This window comes from Wyeomyia smithii, chromosome 2 (genome assembly GCF_029784165.1).
Source record: "Wyeomyia smithii strain HCP4-BCI-WySm-NY-G18 chromosome 2, ASM2978416v1, whole genome shotgun sequence".
Classification (NCBI taxonomy): domain Eukaryota; kingdom Metazoa; phylum Arthropoda; class Insecta; order Diptera; family Culicidae; genus Wyeomyia; species Wyeomyia smithii.
This window is the reverse complement of record NC_073695.1, coordinates 109,405,295-109,423,478: the sequence shown is the minus strand read 5'-3', so window position 1 is coordinate 109,423,478 and position 18,184 is coordinate 109,405,295. Positions and strand designations below refer to the sequence as shown.

General features: G+C 42.1%; 1 protein-coding gene and 1 pseudogene across 1 annotated transcript in view; one reads left to right on the top strand and one right to left on the bottom strand.

Annotated features, from left to right (window-relative positions):
* The window catches only part of LOC129725075 (tyrosine-protein kinase Drl), a 516,531-nt gene that overhangs the window by 16,571 nt on the left and 481,776 nt on the right, over positions 1-18,184 (top strand). The window lies entirely within an intron of this gene.
* LOC129725078 (uncharacterized) lies at positions 4,162-6,818 on the bottom strand (annotated as a pseudogene).

The window sequence follows — 18,184 nt, the reverse complement described above, 5'->3', positions numbered from 1 at the left end:
AAATGAAATCCCGACCTACATCCAACCCCTTGAACCACGGGTTCGTCGATACTTTGGGGATTATGGAATGTAACCACCTTCCCAATTCCCCTCTGGTCCAAGCATTTTGCCAACTGATGATCGTATTCTGACGTACAAGTGCGAAAAATTCATTAAAAGCAATTGGTCTTTCATAAATATCACCGTTTGTTGCGCCCACCTTAGCCAAAGAGTCCGCTTTCTCATTGCCCGGTATCGAGCAGTGAGAAGGGACCCACGCTAAGGTAATCTGAGTAGATTTTTCGGATAAAGCACTCAGATGTTCCCGTATTTTCCCCAGGAAATACGGAGAGTACTTAACATCTTTCATCGATCGGAGAGCCTCAATGGAACTGAGACTGTCCGTAAAGATGAAATAATGGTCCGTGGGCATTTTTTCGATAATCCCTAGGGTGTACTTAATTGCAGCCAATTCTGCGACGTAAACAGAAGAAGGATTATCGAGCTTATGGGAGACGGTTAAATTGTTATTGAAAATACCGAAGCCAGTGGACCCATCAAGAAGTGATCCGTCAGTGTAGAACATATTGTTGCAGTTAATGTTTCGATATTTATTGGAAAAAAATTTATGGATCTGCTGCACGCGTAAATGATCCGGGATTCCACGAGTTTCTTCTATCATGGATGTATCGAAAAACACAGTAGAATCAGAAGTATTTGATAAGTCGACACGATTTGGAATATTCGAAGAAGGGTTAATATTTTGGGACATGTGATGGAAATACAATGTCATAAAACGGTTTGAGAATTAAGTTCGATTAACCTTTCAAAATTTTCAATCACGGGACGGTTCAAGACCTCACATTTGATAAGAATACGAGAAGACAGGCTCCAAAAGCGGTTTTTCAATGGTAGTACTCCAGCTAAGACCTCCAAACTCATCGTATGGGTCGATTGCATGCAACCTAAGGCGATACGCAAACAACGATATTGTATTCGCTCCAGTTTGATCAGATGTGTGTTTGCTATGGAGCGGAAGCAGAAACACCCGTATTCAATAACAGACAATATCGTAAAAGGTGATTCTATCGCGTCGTGGCCCGGAGACGCATCACGAACAATATTTTGCTCAGGAACAGAGTCCGGACATACTTTCCTGGCAACATCAAATATCCACCGACTTGAAGACTCCTCGCTTTCGTTGACCGTTACGCGATTCCGCATTCTTCGGGCTGTGTTCCAAAGAGTGCTCATCGATGTCTCCCTCGACGTCTCGTTCACGAACCGACGCCAATATCCACGTTTCTTTGCTTTAGCCAAGCTTTTAAGCTTGGTATCAAGCTCCGAATATCGTAAATAGTCGCCAGGTATACCTCCCGTCTGGTAGGCCTTAAACGCGTCGGATCTTTGCGTGTAGACATCGGAGCACTCTTGGTCCCACCACGGAGTGGGAGGCCGTTCTTTGATCGTTACGCCGGGATATTTCTTCGTTTGGGCTTGCAACGCGGCGTCGAGAATCAAGCCCGCGAGGAGGTTGTATTCTTCAAGTGGTGAATGATGTTGAATCGACTCGACCGCTTTTGAAATCATTTCCTCGTATAACTTCCAATCGACATTTCGTGTGAGGTCATACGGAATGTCAATTGGTCGCATGCGAGTTGACCCGTTAGTAATTGAAATAAGAATAGGCAGATGGTCGCTACCGTGAGGATCGAGGATTACCTTCCATGTGCAATCCAACCGTAGCGACGTCGAACATAAGGATAGATCCAAAGCGCTTGGGCGCGCTGGAGGTTTCGGGATACGTGTCATTTCACCGTTGTTTAAAATAGTCATGTCGAAGTCATCGCAAAGGTTATAGATTAAAGAGGAGCGGTTATCATTGTAAGGGGAACCCCAAGCCACGCCATGAGAGTTGAAGTCTCCCAAAATCAAACGTGGCGAGGGAAGAAGTTCTATTAAATCAAAGAGCAGCTGTTGCCCAACCTGTGCTCTGGGAGGAATATATATTGAGGCAATACAAAGCTCTTTACCTTGTATTGTCATTTGACATGCGACAACTTCGATGCCTGGAATCGAGGGGAGGTTAATACGATAGAAAGAATAGCACTTTTTAATCCCTAAAAGTACTCCTCCATATGGGGTGTCTCGATCAAGGCGAATAATATTAAAATCATGGAAGTTGAGATCAATATTTGAAGTAAGCCAAGTTTCACAAAGGGAAAATGCATCGCATTTGTTTTTATTTATCAAAACTTTAAACGAATCAATTTTTGGTAAAATATATCTACAATTCCACTGTAAGACAGAGATAGAATCCTTCATATACGCAGTTGAATTAGGCATCGAAGGATACAATCGCTGCAAGGAGGGGCCATTGGGCAGTCAACTGTTTCAAAAACGATCTAACTGTTAGGAGAAATGCTGTAAGAAAAATTTTAATTGGATCGGGTACATTGAAAGTTTCAAAAATCCAGTCCATAATGTCAGAAAATTTCACTAATCCAGAGTTTGTTTCATCAACTGGATGTGCAAAAGAAACAACTGGGGTTTTAGATGTTCCTGGCAGTGCTGGGAACTCCTTCTGGGACTTTGAATTTGCAAGCCCAGGAGGAGTTTGCTTCGGTTTTTCCGCAGCACTGTTTGGTTTGCTTGTAACTTTCATTTCACTTTGGGAAATCTTAGGACCTTTTCTGGGAAGTTTAGGAGAGGAAATATTTTTCCTCTTTCTAGACTCCCCAGGATTGGCGTAAGATGTTCCCGCTGGTGAATCGTCAGAATCGGTTTCATCAGAGGACAACAGATCATAAGGGTTTGATGTAATGGGAGAAGTGGTAACGGTCTTCTTCAGCATCTCAGCGTAAGAACGCTTCGAACGCTCTTTGAGAGACCTCTTTATTTTATCCCATGTCGAGAGCTCATGCTGACTCTCCCCACAGTGAATGCATTTTTCAGCATTTTTACTGCAGGAATCATCCGCATGATTCTCCCCACACTTGCCACAACGTGCCTTATTGCAGCAGTAGGCGGCGGTGTGGCCTAACTGCTTACAATTCAGGCAGTTCATGACGCGAGGCACATATAATCGCACAGGGAGACGAACCCGGTGGATCGAGACGTGGCTTGGTAGCGCTGACCCGGCGAACGTAACTCGAAACGAGTCTGACGGGGTGTATACTGTTTTGCCACCGATGATCGATGCTGACCGCAATTGCTTGCAGTCGAGCACCTTTACATCGGGACAGGTTTTGTTTTTAAAGCACCCTTTGGCACTTGCCAGTATACACTCGACGGACAGACTCGAATCGGTTATGACACCGTCGATCTCCACGTCTCGTGCGGGTATGTAAACGCGATACTCGCGTGTGAAGAGCTCAGAGCAAGCTATATCGTTGGCCGCTTCCAGGTTACTGACCACGACACGGAGCTTGTTAGGCCGGACCTTGGAAATTTCGGTCACGCCCTTGTACTCCTTCGTCAGGTCTTTAGAAATCTGCAAGAGGTTCAACTGTTTCGATTTCGGTCCCGCCTTTGGCCGAAAATAGACAGTATAGCTGCCCTGGGCTCCGTCTGGGTAAAGCCTGGGGCGAGGGGGGACTTAGAATGAACAGGGGAGGGGGTAACAGAAGGGTCAGGGTCAGAAGGGTTCGGGGATGGTGGCGCGGGAGGCGAGGGATCTACATCCATCCCGCTAAGTCTAGCGCACTAGCGCCGACAAGAGCACGTACCTTTTTACTTCTCCCTTCCAGTAAGGTTTGTTGTCCGATCGTTCGAAGTTGCAGCCGTTACAGCCAGCAGCACCAATACAGCAGCACCAAACAGCCACCAGCAGCGAGCCAGGTGTGAGATCACTCCACACAGCGATACAACTCACTGTCAACTGATGGCTTCTTCTTTTTCCTCTTTTGTGTCTCGTTCACTGCTGTAGCACAATTCAGCCAGCAGCCAAATCGGCTTACGCACCAGCTGGTTGTCACGATGCGAAACAGTTGCACAAAGGCGCGACCTTGAACCCGGATTTATTTCACTCGACCAGGCAAACAATGCCAACACTTGTTCACACGTCTTTTGTTTTATATTCTATCGGAGCGATCACCGATCACACGTCCGATACTGATGCGTGTTCGGCACAGAATGAAAATTCTCGGTTGAGCTTGCTCATAGTGTTACAAACTGCCTCGACGTAGATCATGATTTGATTTTAGTTTGTTTATTTTTACCTGTGGCTGATTAAAAACAATTTCCGACTGAAACCGAACATCGTTTATTTTTCTATAAAATACATTGATGGAATAAAATGAGAAAATGTTTTATGTTAAGTTTCAAATCCGAACTTCTTAATATCTAGTCCCAAACCCCGACTGGGATCGAATTGCCCCCCAGGAGATAACCACATTTTGCGAACACTCTTGTGAAATCGTAGTTTTTGAAGTGTCGGAAAGCCTCAGCGATGACAACTGTGAGATTTTTGGAACTATTTTCTACGTAGACCCGTTTCAAGAACTTTTTGAGATACCCAAAAGAAATTCAATTGGGTTGAAAAATGGGGCATAAGCAGGAAGAAAAACTACTACAATACCCAATGATCGCAAGTATTCGATTATCGATTTATGACAATGGATTCTCGCTCCATCGAGAATCCATACAGAGTATGCTCCAGGGTTTCGCTGTACTAGACGGGAAGTAGCGAAAGAACGAACGCAGTTGTAAAATTTTTCTCTGGTAAACGTGCCTTCGGTGGAATAGGTATCGAGTACTCCGTTGTACCCAATGAAACTGAGCAGGGAACAGCGAGGCCGCCGTACAAACTCTACTCTGTATATGATTTTTTGCCCAACTGGAGCATACCCTTTATTTCTGAGCATGCTTCGGTTATCGCACGATGCTTCGTCGAGAAATACCAGTGAATGAATATCCCAGGTGACAAGAGACATATCCGAGGCAAACCTGTAGATGTCCAGCATTCGTTTTGGATTGCCCGGCGTTCTAATACTTTTCAGGAGAGTCCTTCTTCATGAAGGATTCGGCATATAGAAGCTGTGCTTATTGTTTTGTGAAATCTTCGCTCAAATTGTGACTTGGTCTCGTCAAGGTAAAGGATGGGACAGTCCTTGTAAAGATCGACCAGCCACCTTCTCTGGTCGGAGTTGAACTTGAGATATACCTGTTCCATATCTTTCCGCTTGAAAATCTTGTTCTCTTCGTAAATTTTTATCCAGTTTGAGACGGTTGTTCGATGTTTCGCATATATTTTCGCAAGTGTATTTTTACTTAATCCAATAAAGTCAGAGCGTCTTACCCGGGACATCCCGGGATGGATTTCCCGGGAAATTTGAATTTCCCGGAATTCCCGAATCCCGGGAAATAGTTATTCAAATCCCGGGAAGTATTTTCTTCAATAAGAAATATTGAAAAATCGATATAAACTTACAGACTCTGTACACTGTTGTGCAATGGTGAATGAAATTGTATAGCCATGTGCTTATGAATGACTTTTATTTTCCTCTAATATATTTTGATTCGTGTAAGAAATGCGATTTGCCCGTTAGTTGACATTTAACGCACATTTATTTCATCATCATGTGACGATTCGAAAAATACCATTCTTCCAAAACACAAAGACTAGATTGGAGAAAGTAGAATATGAAAGGACTTTTACAAGTGATCGTAGTTTATAAGAAATGCAATTGAGAAGAGCAATATACCCTACACTAGGGAACCTGTATATTAGAGAAATGACAAGACATCCACCGTCAGGGCAACTGTCAACATTAAAACGTATAACGGTAATGTAAAATTATACAACTCGCCCGTTTGGATTTTGACAGTTGTCTTAACGGTGAGTTTCTCGGCGCCTCTCTGGTGTATAGTCTGACTACCCTACACCAACGCACTCTATTCATTCATCATTTCATCTTCGCGCGAAGACGCGAGAAGTAGGCGAATTCCTTGCACAATTAAAAGATCGCCATTGTATCACCACGCGAGGATGAGAATGGGGAAAATAGGATCAGCGCATATAAAAGGACGTGCACAAGCGATTGTAATTTCTAAGTTTGATTGCAGCAGACGAAGTACACAATCAAGGGAACAAACAGAACTTCTAATTAGAGATTCCGCACGTGAATGAAAACAGTTATTAGTTTGTCACCGTCGTAAACAACAAGTCGAGAATAATCATATTGAAAAAGGTTTGTCTGTCATCCAGCAGCAGTTTCGAATCTATTATTACAGTTAACTATTCATTATTGCAGAAATGGCAGGAGTTTGGCAATATTTCAAGAAGGTGCCCGGCGATAAGGAAGCGCAATCCTTGAAATGTCCACAGCAACTCTCGTGCAAGGGTTCATCTACCAGTGGTCTTTTACGACACTTGCAGAACAAACACAAAATCACCGTAAAACGACCATCCTCTAAAGAAGCGGTAACTACAAACCCAAGTCCTCGTAAAGTGTCGAAGCTAAGTAGTCCTCCTACAGGATCTTCGTTGATGTAGTTTGTGAAACAAAAATTACCAGCCAAACTAATGAACTTTATTAAATTTTTCGAGAATTGATCATCTTTTTAAATTGTTTTAGGAATTCGATTCCTTTTTTCATTTTATGTGACAAAAATAAATTCCAAATTAAATAAATCGCAGTTATTTTACGTTTCGTTCAAAATTTCTTTTACATCCCGGGATTCCGGGATTTCCCGGGAAATCATATTTATATTTCCCGAATCCCGGGAAGCTAAAAACAGTCGGGTAATGGACGCTCTAAGTAATATCCATACAGACAGTGATACGCTGTATTAGATGAAGCATGCTGATGCAAAACTTGCTTCTGGATGTCTACCATGATTACTTTATTGGATTAGGCCTTCCAATCTGAAGATCTCCGGCTAGTCTTTTACTGCAAATAAATAATATATGAACATAAGTGCAACTACAGATTCATTTAATCAATATAAATACCTACTGACGAGTATACTGAACAGATTTGGAAAATCTGTATAAATATTCACTTTTGAGTATTCTCCCTTTTATCAGCAATCGACGACACAAAGCAGTAATCAAAACAAAAACACGTTGCTTGTCATTTCGCAGTCTTTCGCCAATCTGAGTAGCGCGTTACCACCGCCGCGCGATGAGATTTTATTTTAAGCGCGACAATATATCGACAGAAACATCTTCTGCACACTGGTAGGGGCAGGCTACTCCGCCAGTGATCTGATACGCAGCTGATATATCAGCAAGAATGATTCTCCCGCACCGCTGTTACCCCGCTAGCAGCACGGACCACCATACGATCGAGCGAGTGGAAGTCAACTACAAGTGGCATCTACAAGGTCGCGTGTAAGATACGGCCACTGTGTCACAACACGAAACTGGATCGTCATTGTTTGTTCTACGGAGTCACTCTTCCAGATTGATCCTACTAGCAGCCGTGAGGTCGTAATAAGTTCGGTGAAGTATTCACTTTAGAATTTTCATTATTATTATTAATATTATTACTATCAATATCATTATTATTAATATTATTATTATTTTTGTTATTATTAATATTATTATTATTAATATTATTGTTATTATTACTATTGTTATTAGTATTAGTATTACTGTGTTTTTTTATTTGATCCATTGTAGTTTGAAATATTGTTTTTAAAATTTAATATCAACTACTTCAGTCCCCCCCCCACATTCGAATATTTATCGTTTGTGTGCGGTAGAGCGTAACGCTCCCGCAAAATGAACGACCATTGCCGACCAAAGCCATTGAATATTATTCAAATTGGCAAAGACCTGGCAAAACATTTTTCGGCCATAACCGAAATTACGAGGGTGAGGCCGAACAAACGGCGAGTTGTCGTGAGTAGCTTGAAGCGATCAAACGAAATTGCTAGCTACGAGCTCTTCACGAGAGAGTATCGCGTGTACATCCCTGCCAAGGATGTAGAAATCGATGGTTACCGAGGGGAATCTCACTGTCGATGACATTTTGCGTCATGGGGTTGGCTGTTTTAAGAACCCCTTGATGCAATGTGTAAAGATACTGGATTGCAAGCAATTGCATTCAGTATCCATCGAAGAAGGGAAGAAGAAATTCCTCCCTTCGGATTCCTTCAGAGTAACATTCGCCGGATCCGCACTGCCGAACTACACCCGTTTGGACAGGGTTTGTCTACCTGTACGCCTGTTTGTGCCGCGGGTCATGCACTGCCAAAACTGTGAGCAAACCAGGAGTACCCACCGCTTCCTGGGGCACCAGAAACCTCTTGTGCACCCATTTCTCGGTCAGAAGACATAAAAGAAACAGGGTTCATAAAATTCTCTGATATTGTGGACTGGATATATAAAACATTCAACATACCAGATCCCCTTTAAAACATTCTTCTTGCCCTTCTCCCTACAGTGAAAACCTTTTTGAAGCTACTCACAGCAACTTGGGCCCTCATTTCAGCTATCATATCTTTCGATGACTAATACGTCGAAAGAGGTAAGGAATTTTGTCACTGTGTTACAGTGGAATTGCAGAAGTATCATCCCCAAATTCGATTTATTTTCACATTTGATAAACACATACAACTGTGATGCGTTCGCGCTCTGTGAGACATTTCTCAATTCAAATGACCAACTTAATTTTCACGATTTCAACATAATTTGTCGAGATCGAGACTCACACGGTGGAGGGGTAATTTTAGGGATCAAAAGGTGCTTGGGGATCAAAAGACCTTTGCCTTGTTTCGTTATATATTCCCCCATCCGCGCGGATTGAGCAGAGGCAATTTTCTGATATAGCAGAATTGCTTTCCACCCCTTTTTTATATTGGGAGATTTCAACTCTCACTGTTCGCTATGGGGGTCGTTGTACGACGACAACCGATCTTCTTTAATCTGTAACTTGATCGACGACTTCAACATGACACTTTTGAATACTGGGGAAGCGACACGTGTACCTAACCCTCCAGCACGTGAAAGCGTGCTTGACCTATCCCTCTGCTCGACATCACTAGCGTAAATTGCCAGTGGAAAGTAATCAACGATCCCCACGGTGGTGATCATCTTCCAATCGTTATCTCAATTGCTAATGGTTCAACTCCCCCGAACCCAATCAATATTTCTTACGACCTTACTTGTAATATTGATTGAAAGCGTTATGAGACTATCATAGCGGAATCCATCGAGTCTCACGAGAAACTTCCTCCGGAGGAAGAATACGCGTTCCTATCTGGCTTGACCATCGACGCCGCGACTCAAGCTCAGACGAAACCGATACCCGGGGTAACAATTAGACGGCGTCCTCCTACCAAGTGCTGGGACAAAGAGTGCTCTGAATTGTACGCGCAAAAATCCTCGGCATATAAGGACTACCGAAAGTACGGCTCTATTAATTTGCTTCGAAGGTACGACGTACTGAACAGGCAGATGAAGAGCCTAATGAAGGCGAAAAAACACGGATACTGGCGGCGGATTGTAAACGCGTTGTCGAGGGAAACAGCGATAAGCACTCTTTGGGATACCGCCAGGCGCATGCGGAATCGTAACGTTCCGAATGACCGCTGGATATTCGATTTTGCCAAAAAGGTCTGCCCGGATTCTGTACCGGAACAGAAAACCTTTCGTGACGCGTTTTTAGTAACTACGGAAGAGCCTCCGTTTTCGATGTTGGAATTCTCAATGGCTCTCTTCTCGTGCAACAATAAAGCTCCAGGATTGGATAGAATCAAGTTCAACCTGCTGAAAAATCTAATAGCGCAGCTTACCCTATCCGGCGAGCAAACACCACTCGTAGCACTCGCACTCACGGGCCAGCGGAACAACCTTCGCTGGTCTTATAACAAAGAAGCGGAACAACCTTCGCTTCACAGGACACAGATCGAACACAAACTGTAAATATAAAACAGTAAACGCGCACTGAGAAAACAATAACAACACGCGACGTGTATGCACTACCGTGGTCGAGGCTAAACTGAACTCTTCCCGCGATGGATGCCTCTGTTGCCGATCACAACAAACCCGCTGTGACGTCGAAGTCAGCATTCAGCACACCACTTTTCCACAGCTAGAGGGGATTTCCGGCCTATCTAACCCTAAACATTAATTCACAAATATAAATGAAAAATTATCGGCCCGAAAACGAAAAACGAAAAAACGAACGAATTTAAACAAATTTACGTGAGCGATATTCAGCGCAAGTGGTGAGAACTGTCATTCTGGGTACACGCTGCTGCGGGGGTGTCAAAATGCGGGTAATTTTCACTCATATACTCCCGCGTAAAAGTACCCAAAATAAGGGTTATTTTTACGTGAACACGCTCTTGCAGCGTTACCCGAAATTAGATAAATTTTCCACTCGATGCTGAAATTGCAACCGCACAGGTTTCAAATGGACCACCGTTTTCTAATTTAGACCACAACAATTTCCAAATTCCACAGCAAATGACCAGGTCTATTTAAATAATTTACTAATCTACTGTGTAACAGGTATTTCAATTGTGAACCATGGACCATGTGACCATTTCCTTCTCGCTTCGTAGTCAATCCTCCAAAATAATTCTGAATATTTCGTATTGACCTTGAATGACGAGGATTTACTGAGATGAGCTTTGCAACTGTAGACTGCAGCCGCTCTTTCGTAATAGGGAGTCCTTTACGTGCCATCCGAGTCATCCAGCGAACAATTGAATCCTCTTCGCGGCATTCAATGCAGTTGGTTTGCCTTTTCGTGGTTTTCCTGACTACTTCCTCCTTGCATGGAACATTACGGTGGATCGTGGAACATTGTAGCGCCTGCAAGCTTCTCTAGTCGAAACACCACTTTTTATTGCTTGAAGACACTCAGTAACAGCTGCTTCAGTATATTTTTCACCAGCTTTCGGCGTTTTTTCCCCATTTTAGCAGCAATTTTTTACAATAACACGATCATAACACATCTATGATAACTATGATTCACTGTGTTAGGCAGTTCGAGAGAGACAGCGTGCTGATCGCTCTTGTTCGAAATGAAGCATGCCGAAATTAGGAAAACAGTACTTTTTTATCCTTAGTTGGACCACTATTTTTAAAAATTTAAGATGTTTTTTCTAGTGAAATGTATTGCTTAACCTTTAAAGACATTATTATTCTACCCGTTCAAAAATCTGGTAGTTTTTGCTAGGAAAGTGTGATGTCAGTACAGTTTTTGGTAAAGCCAAAAAAAAAGCAAAGCCTTGGTGCTACATTCCATATCGGAACTCGACCTTCTGTTTATTGTACACAGACTTCGCAGCCAACTGTTAAGTGTACAGGACAATTGCGGGGCTAGCGCTACGATCCTACTGACACTAACAGTCTCTCCCGAGCCGAGACTTGAACCTACGACGACTGGCTTGTTAGGCCAGCATCGTACCTCGAGACCAGCTGGGAGATGTTTGGTAAAGCCATTTCTTATGAAAACGTTAACGGACCATGGTAAACCTGGTAGCTGTTATTAAAAGTTATTTTTTACATCTTTCTGGTGAAGAACATTATTGAAATTGAACCTATCTAAATAAGTATATTCATCATGTGTCATTTGCAGTGGTGGGCACCATTTCGATAATACGCTAATCGCTAACAACTAATGCTAATGTTCAGTTAGCGGTTTAGCGTTTTCGCTAATTTTTGAGCTGGTTAGCGGAACACTAATCGCTAATTCGCTAATTTTGTAGAGAAGCGACAAAAAAACTATTTTCAAAAACTGTGAATTGCTGATGGCGTATTATAATTGCTTCGAATGATGAACATATTTCAGTGAAAAAGTTACTTCTGAAACCTATGTTTCATTCAAACAACGTTCAATTATCTCAATTGTCTAGATTTCCTCTCTTTACGGCACAAGTGCAAGTCAGTCTTTTTACTTTAGAATGGGGTTCCAGTTACCGTATAAGCCAGAGCGTTCTGGAGAACAAGCTCAAGGTGATTTAGATTATATTTTCGGAACGTCAAAATTTCTTTGCATGTTGTAATGCACTAGATATTACGGCAACTTCGATTATACTTTTCCGATTCAGACAATATTTGTGGTTAATTCAACATTCCTAAAAGTATTTATTTCATATACAAGCAGACTCACTTTTGATGCTCCTTATTTCCACAAAATCCTCAAGTATGACCGTTATGTGAATTTTGAACCTCTTATTGTAAATAGCATTTAAAAGCTATTTTCTCTTTCGTTTGTTTTTATGAGCAATAAACATATACATACGGCAATCTACGTATTATTAAGTTAGCGATTAGCGAAAGTTTCGCTAATATGGGTTTAGCGTTTAGTGTTTAGTGATTATCGAGCTAAATTTTCCAGTTAGCAGATTAGCGCTCAGCGTCACTAAGTTTTCAGTTAACGGTGCCCACCACTGCTTGTTTGAAAAGCTCAAGGGTCATATTTTGAATTTTCTTATAAAAAGTTAATGGCAAATAGCTTTTGAGAATCGTGAGTGTCAAATTCGAAAGCAGGAATTTAATAATGTGCTGAAAAGTCTTACTTTTGACGTTGTACACGCAGGCTTAAAGAATATTCACCCAACTCGATGAAACGACGAGTCAGACGGAAAACAGCAGAAAATCTAACAAATTGAATTGGTGTCAAGGGATTAAGTGAAAATCTTATTTGATGACGTGACAGTGGGATTGACTTGTCGCCGCGTTTGGTGTTACCGTTTGTTCTACCAAAATGGTGGATGATATTTTTTACTTTAAAATGTGTGAATGAGTGGTATGCTCTTGACATTTTGACATTGTAAATTAAGTGCTAAGCTTAATATTATTCAATTGGGTTCTGCTGAGTTTTGTAATATAATGTTTATGAACAGTAAGTCAGTTGATTTTTTTCGTTTTCATCGGAAACGGATTTGCTTACATTACACCGTATTTTCAACCTCCGGCTGAGCTTACAAAACCGTCATGAGTTATGAACTGTTATGCTTTATTAGACCACTTTATTGAGAGTAATAGTAATAACTTTTATTGCTGCTGTGGTGAATAGTCCTCCTATGAATGGGGATAAATAGTAGACTCTACATATGAAACTGTGCTGCTTGCAAATGAACAACCCATTTGCAGCAAAAATTATCGACCACTACGAAATAACAGCTTTAGGTTTACAGTAACTACATATCAAATAATTTTCTTCTAATGTAAATACGGTGTTGGTTGAATTTACTAATTTTAAGCATGCAGCATAGCTTTCTTCAAACCTAAGAGGAAATTATCGTCAGAACGGGAGGGGTAACATTATTGCACTTGTTTGTAAGCCTAGATGTGCCATTTTCCAGTGCTACAGTCTTCGTGTAAAACCGGACAGGGCATCGAGTACTATGGGAGTGAAAAGATACTTCTGTTTCAAATTGCTAGGGCAAGCCAAGTTTATGGATACGAGATAACAGTTGGGTCCTCCCTGGCCCTGCCAACGATGTGGGTGGTGCCGAGTCAACAAGCAGACAGCCTCAACGTGGAGTATAGTTGTAGGGGACACTTTTATAGGTTTTCACTTTCGTTCCTTTAGGAAGTCTTGCCAGAGGTGGCATAGATTAAGGATATACGGTGGCATTTGCCACTGCTATCGTATTTTCAGGGTGAGAGTCTCTAGAGTATTTTATAGTCTCTAGTACAGTCTTTTGGGTTATGGAAGCATAATTCTTAAGACATTTTATCGTGGAGCAGACAGGAAAAAATCATTGCACTCAAATTGATGTTGCGATGATTTACAGCTAATTTACACATCTTGTAATAGATTAGTTGTCGGTTTTCTACTTCATGAATTTAGGTACTGAGATACTGAAGTTGGGAAAATCCGTTATAAGATTATAAAACAAAACAAAATAGATTATCATTGTCGAGAAAATGCAAACAATGCAATGGTCGCTGGTTTTCGTTGCTGAATTTTTAATTGGGCAAAAGTTATAGGTAATTTCACTTAACGCTTAGTTATGTTCTTATGTTCTTATGTTCTTTGCATGTGTTGTTAACATTACTACGTTACAAATTAATCTTTTTTTTTTACTTTTTAATTGATTTACCCAACATAAGTTTTAAGTTATAAAAAAACAAATGGTTCTCCTCAATTTATTCTCAGCGAAACTAAGTGAAAAATGTTTGCCCCCGAAAGTATCACTAACCGTTTGAGTGAATGCATTTCAAAACCAGATTTTTATGTTAATATTGTTTTTATGAAAAGATGTTCAACAGAAAATTGAATCAAATACCCACGCTGCAAAACTTGGCCGATTCAACGATGGATGGCATCACCTGGTTAACAACATCTTTTCTATTCATTCTACAGTTTATTGTTTCATCGAAACGGAATTGATCACAACGAGTAGAGCCTGTGATAGAATAAAACATGTTCTTTGCTGCACAACTACGCAGAGATTTATAACGCCATTTAAACTATGGCCAATATTGTTCTACATTGCTTCATTCGGAAGCTTAGTTTGGAGGGAAAATTGGCGAAAAACGAAACGAATCTTGGGATTGGCACTTACTGGATCGAGCTTGTCAGCGTATTTTTACTACCATAGTAAAAAAGGCCTGTCATCTAAGCACAGAGCTTGTTCAGCTAAAAGAAAACCGTCATTTGTCGCTTCTTACATCGGAAGAGGACATGATTTCATCCGTAAATAATAAAACTAAAATCTGAGCAACCTTCTGATCGAAAAAAAAATTAATGAAAATAAACAACAGAAATTATTGGGAATATGAATCCAAAAATGTTTTTTTTTGGCAAATTACTTCACCTGACGGTATCGAAGAGAACATCTTACGAGCCGAACATGAAGCGCACGTGTTCGATGTATTGAAATCGAAAGTTTATTACATATTGTAGTACAACTATGTCGTTCCTTAGCGTGTGCTATACATATCCGAGAATTGATACGTTAGAAAAACTATTACGTCGTCTTCGTGTGAATATTTATAGTCAGTGGCGTATCGAGAGAAATGTGGAATGTGCGTTTATTCATTTTTGCACACTTAGGGTGTTTTTGTACCTGCAAAATTGCACCATGCTCATCATATAATACATGGTGTACATAATACATTTAATCATCATATAATGACATATCTTCGCAAAGTGAAATTTAAAATAAATTGCGTGCACGATAGGTGGCGTGGTTTCAACAATGGATCCAAGCAACCAACGCGTCAAATATTAGACGGAGAATCTGTCATGGATTACGCGCTTTGCCTTACCTTGCCAAACAGTTCCAAACCGCGGTGTGAGCCTTTGCTGTATGTTTAAGTCGTCTCCATTTCACCCGGTCCATGGCTGCAGTTCGCCAATTCTGCAGTCTGCGTAGGATCCGTAGGTCATCTTCCATCTGATAGATCCACCTTGCCCGCTGTGCACCTCTTAATTTCGACCATGACGGATTGGTTTTAAGAACCATCTTTACTTGATTCTCGTCCAGCTCCCCAAGCAGCTCCTGAAGTTCGTGGTTCATTCGTCTTCTCCACGTTTCGTTCTCCGGCCGCAGTCCATCGAGAAAATGGTACGCAGCACCTTCCTCTCGAAGACCGCTAGAATGCGACGCGTTGGTCCTACATAAGCATGGTCCTTTTTTCATGGCCGTGGAAGACCACCGGTCTGATCATTGTCCTCTACTCGATCGGAGCGTTCTCCGGAGACCAAAGTATGCACAATTGTCTGCCATAATGCACAGATGAAATTCTCTGCTGGTATCGTTGTCGGCAGTGACCAATAAGCCAATATACACGAACTCGTCGATCACCTCGATTTTATCACCATCAACTTGCGCTCGAGGTGGTCTTCTAATGAATCCTGTTCTTTCATGTATTTCGTCATCGATGTATTGATCACGAGTCCAATCCGTTTGGTTTCGGCTTCTAGTCCGATGTACGTATTCGCCACACGTTTAACTGGTTTTCGGAATATCGTGCCACTCGTGTTAATTCTCGCTCTTCTAATCACACCATCCAGGGCAATATTAAACAGAATACACCATCACATTGCCTTAAATCTCTTTGAATTGCGAATCACTCGATCCATCGTCCATAGGTGATCTCGAGCGATTGTATCGTATGCTAATTTGTTCAGCAGAGTGCTTGCCTGGTTATTTGAAGCACTCCAGGTTATCGCCCTTTTTGAAGGTGGAACACTTAATACCTTCCATCCACTCAACCGGTATTCTTTCTTCTACCAATTCTTGACTATGATTCAGTGTACGGCCCTAGCCAGTGTTTTATTACCATATTTCAACAGCTCGTTGGGAAGTCAGTTCAGTCGGCTTATTTCCTCATCCACCTCCAGGAGATCAAGGGCTGTAATTCTATTGTTTTGTACTTGTGTACCAAGATTAATGACCATACCGTCTTCGCGCTCTACTGCATCGCCGTTCAGATGCTCTTCCCGCGTGGATGCTCTTGCGGCATGGAGCCTCTGTAGGAGCTGTTCAGTTTCTCGTCGAACTTTCGAGTGTCGTTTGTTTGGAACAGCTCTTCTATCGCTACGCAATCTCGGTACTTTTGTTGCGTTTCTTTCTTCGAAGGACTGAGTTTTGGATGTTTTGTGGCCGTCGGGACGGTTTCACGTTTGCTTTCGTACGGTGTTGCAGCATCCTCACTTATACTGCGCTCTTCTACTTGACTAACTGTTTGCATTTGCCGTAAAACCAGTCGTTTCTATGATACTGAGCCCTTGTACCCAGAAGTGCTACAGCAGTGTTACCTATTGCAGATCGATTGCTATTCTTGTGCATCCCCGGCGTTCTGCAGTTGCTCAATATTTGGCGCGGTGTTCGATATATAGAGTTTTAAGGGCACGCACATAGCTACTAGGTAGTGGTTCAAACTACATTCGCACTGCGCTAGGTGCGAAAGTTGATGACGTCGAAGAAGAACCCGTCGTCAACTAGAACGTAGTTGGTTGGATTCTCTGTCTGTTAGTCGGGTGACCTCCAGGTGGTTTTGTGGATATCTCTGCGGGGAAGAAGATAATTCGAACTACCATACCACGGAAGGCCGCAGAGTTCACACACCGATGGCCGTCATCATTAGACACGGCGTACAGGCTGTCTGGCACGATTACCGGTTTGTACATTGTCTCTCTTCCTCCCTCAGCATTCACGTCCCGTCGCGGGCAGCTATCGTAGACCTTTTCGCTTTTTGGAAAGCAGAACGTTTGCCCAAGTTTCTAATCGTATTTCGTTTCCTAGGTCCCGGCCGATTGTTCCGATTGGTGTAACTCTTACGTTGTTTGTGACATATTGTTCTCCGGAGTGGCTCGTTGGGACTTCCCCTACCTCCTGTCTCTTCGGAGGACTATAGTGTCAGCTCTGTTTAGAGTCCCACACTGACACTAGGGCGGTGATAGGCCGCTCCTAATATGGAGATTAGACGCAGTTTTGAGCCGCACTATCTTGATGAAGAGATGCTCGGGTTGACGAAGCATTTTCTCTACCATCGAAGTATAGTTTACGCTCCAACAATCGCGCGTCTCATCGTCCCACTTAGGTATTGTCTGTTGACAACATTGCCCAGGCTACACCAACCAGTTGTGTCCATGTTTCAGCTGGCAGTCTATTGTAATCATATGACTCGTGGTGGTGCGAGATAGGAACCTGTGAGAGCCGGAGCTAAGTTTGACGCTCACTATTTGAAGCCCTACTGATTGCGCGCAATAGGAACGTTATTTTTAGCAGATTGGATTCGTGAGAATTAAGGAAACATGAATCCTCTACTTCACTCCTGAGTCAGTTGCGTCTAGTGAAGCTTCTGCACCCGGTGTCTGGTTGTAGCCCACTCCCCCTGCAGAAACGGATTTACTCTTCGAACCTTGTTTAGGGGAAATTATCTATAACTTCTTTTCTTTTTGTGTCTTCGAAATCTTACATCTTACATTGAAAGATCTTGTTCCGAAACCTGGTTGTAGAGTAAACCTTATGAACCCCTTGATGCCTTTCCTACGAGCGAGGTTTTTCACCAATATTACTTAAATTTTGCTATCTTTTGACAGGTCAAGATCCTAAATTGGTCAATAATTAAAAAAGTTAGAAGCACTTCATTTGCGTGGGTACCCGGGTAACTTACCGAGCAGTTCTGGGATAAAAAAATTAGAGTCGTTCTCTTCGACCCCCCTTACTGCTATAAACAGTCTGATGATGGAAAATGGCTGATTTCCATTAGTCAGAAGCTCTCTAAGAGTTTTTGCTGGCTGAGTTGAAGGTTTTTAGGGCAATAAAGTCTTAAAAG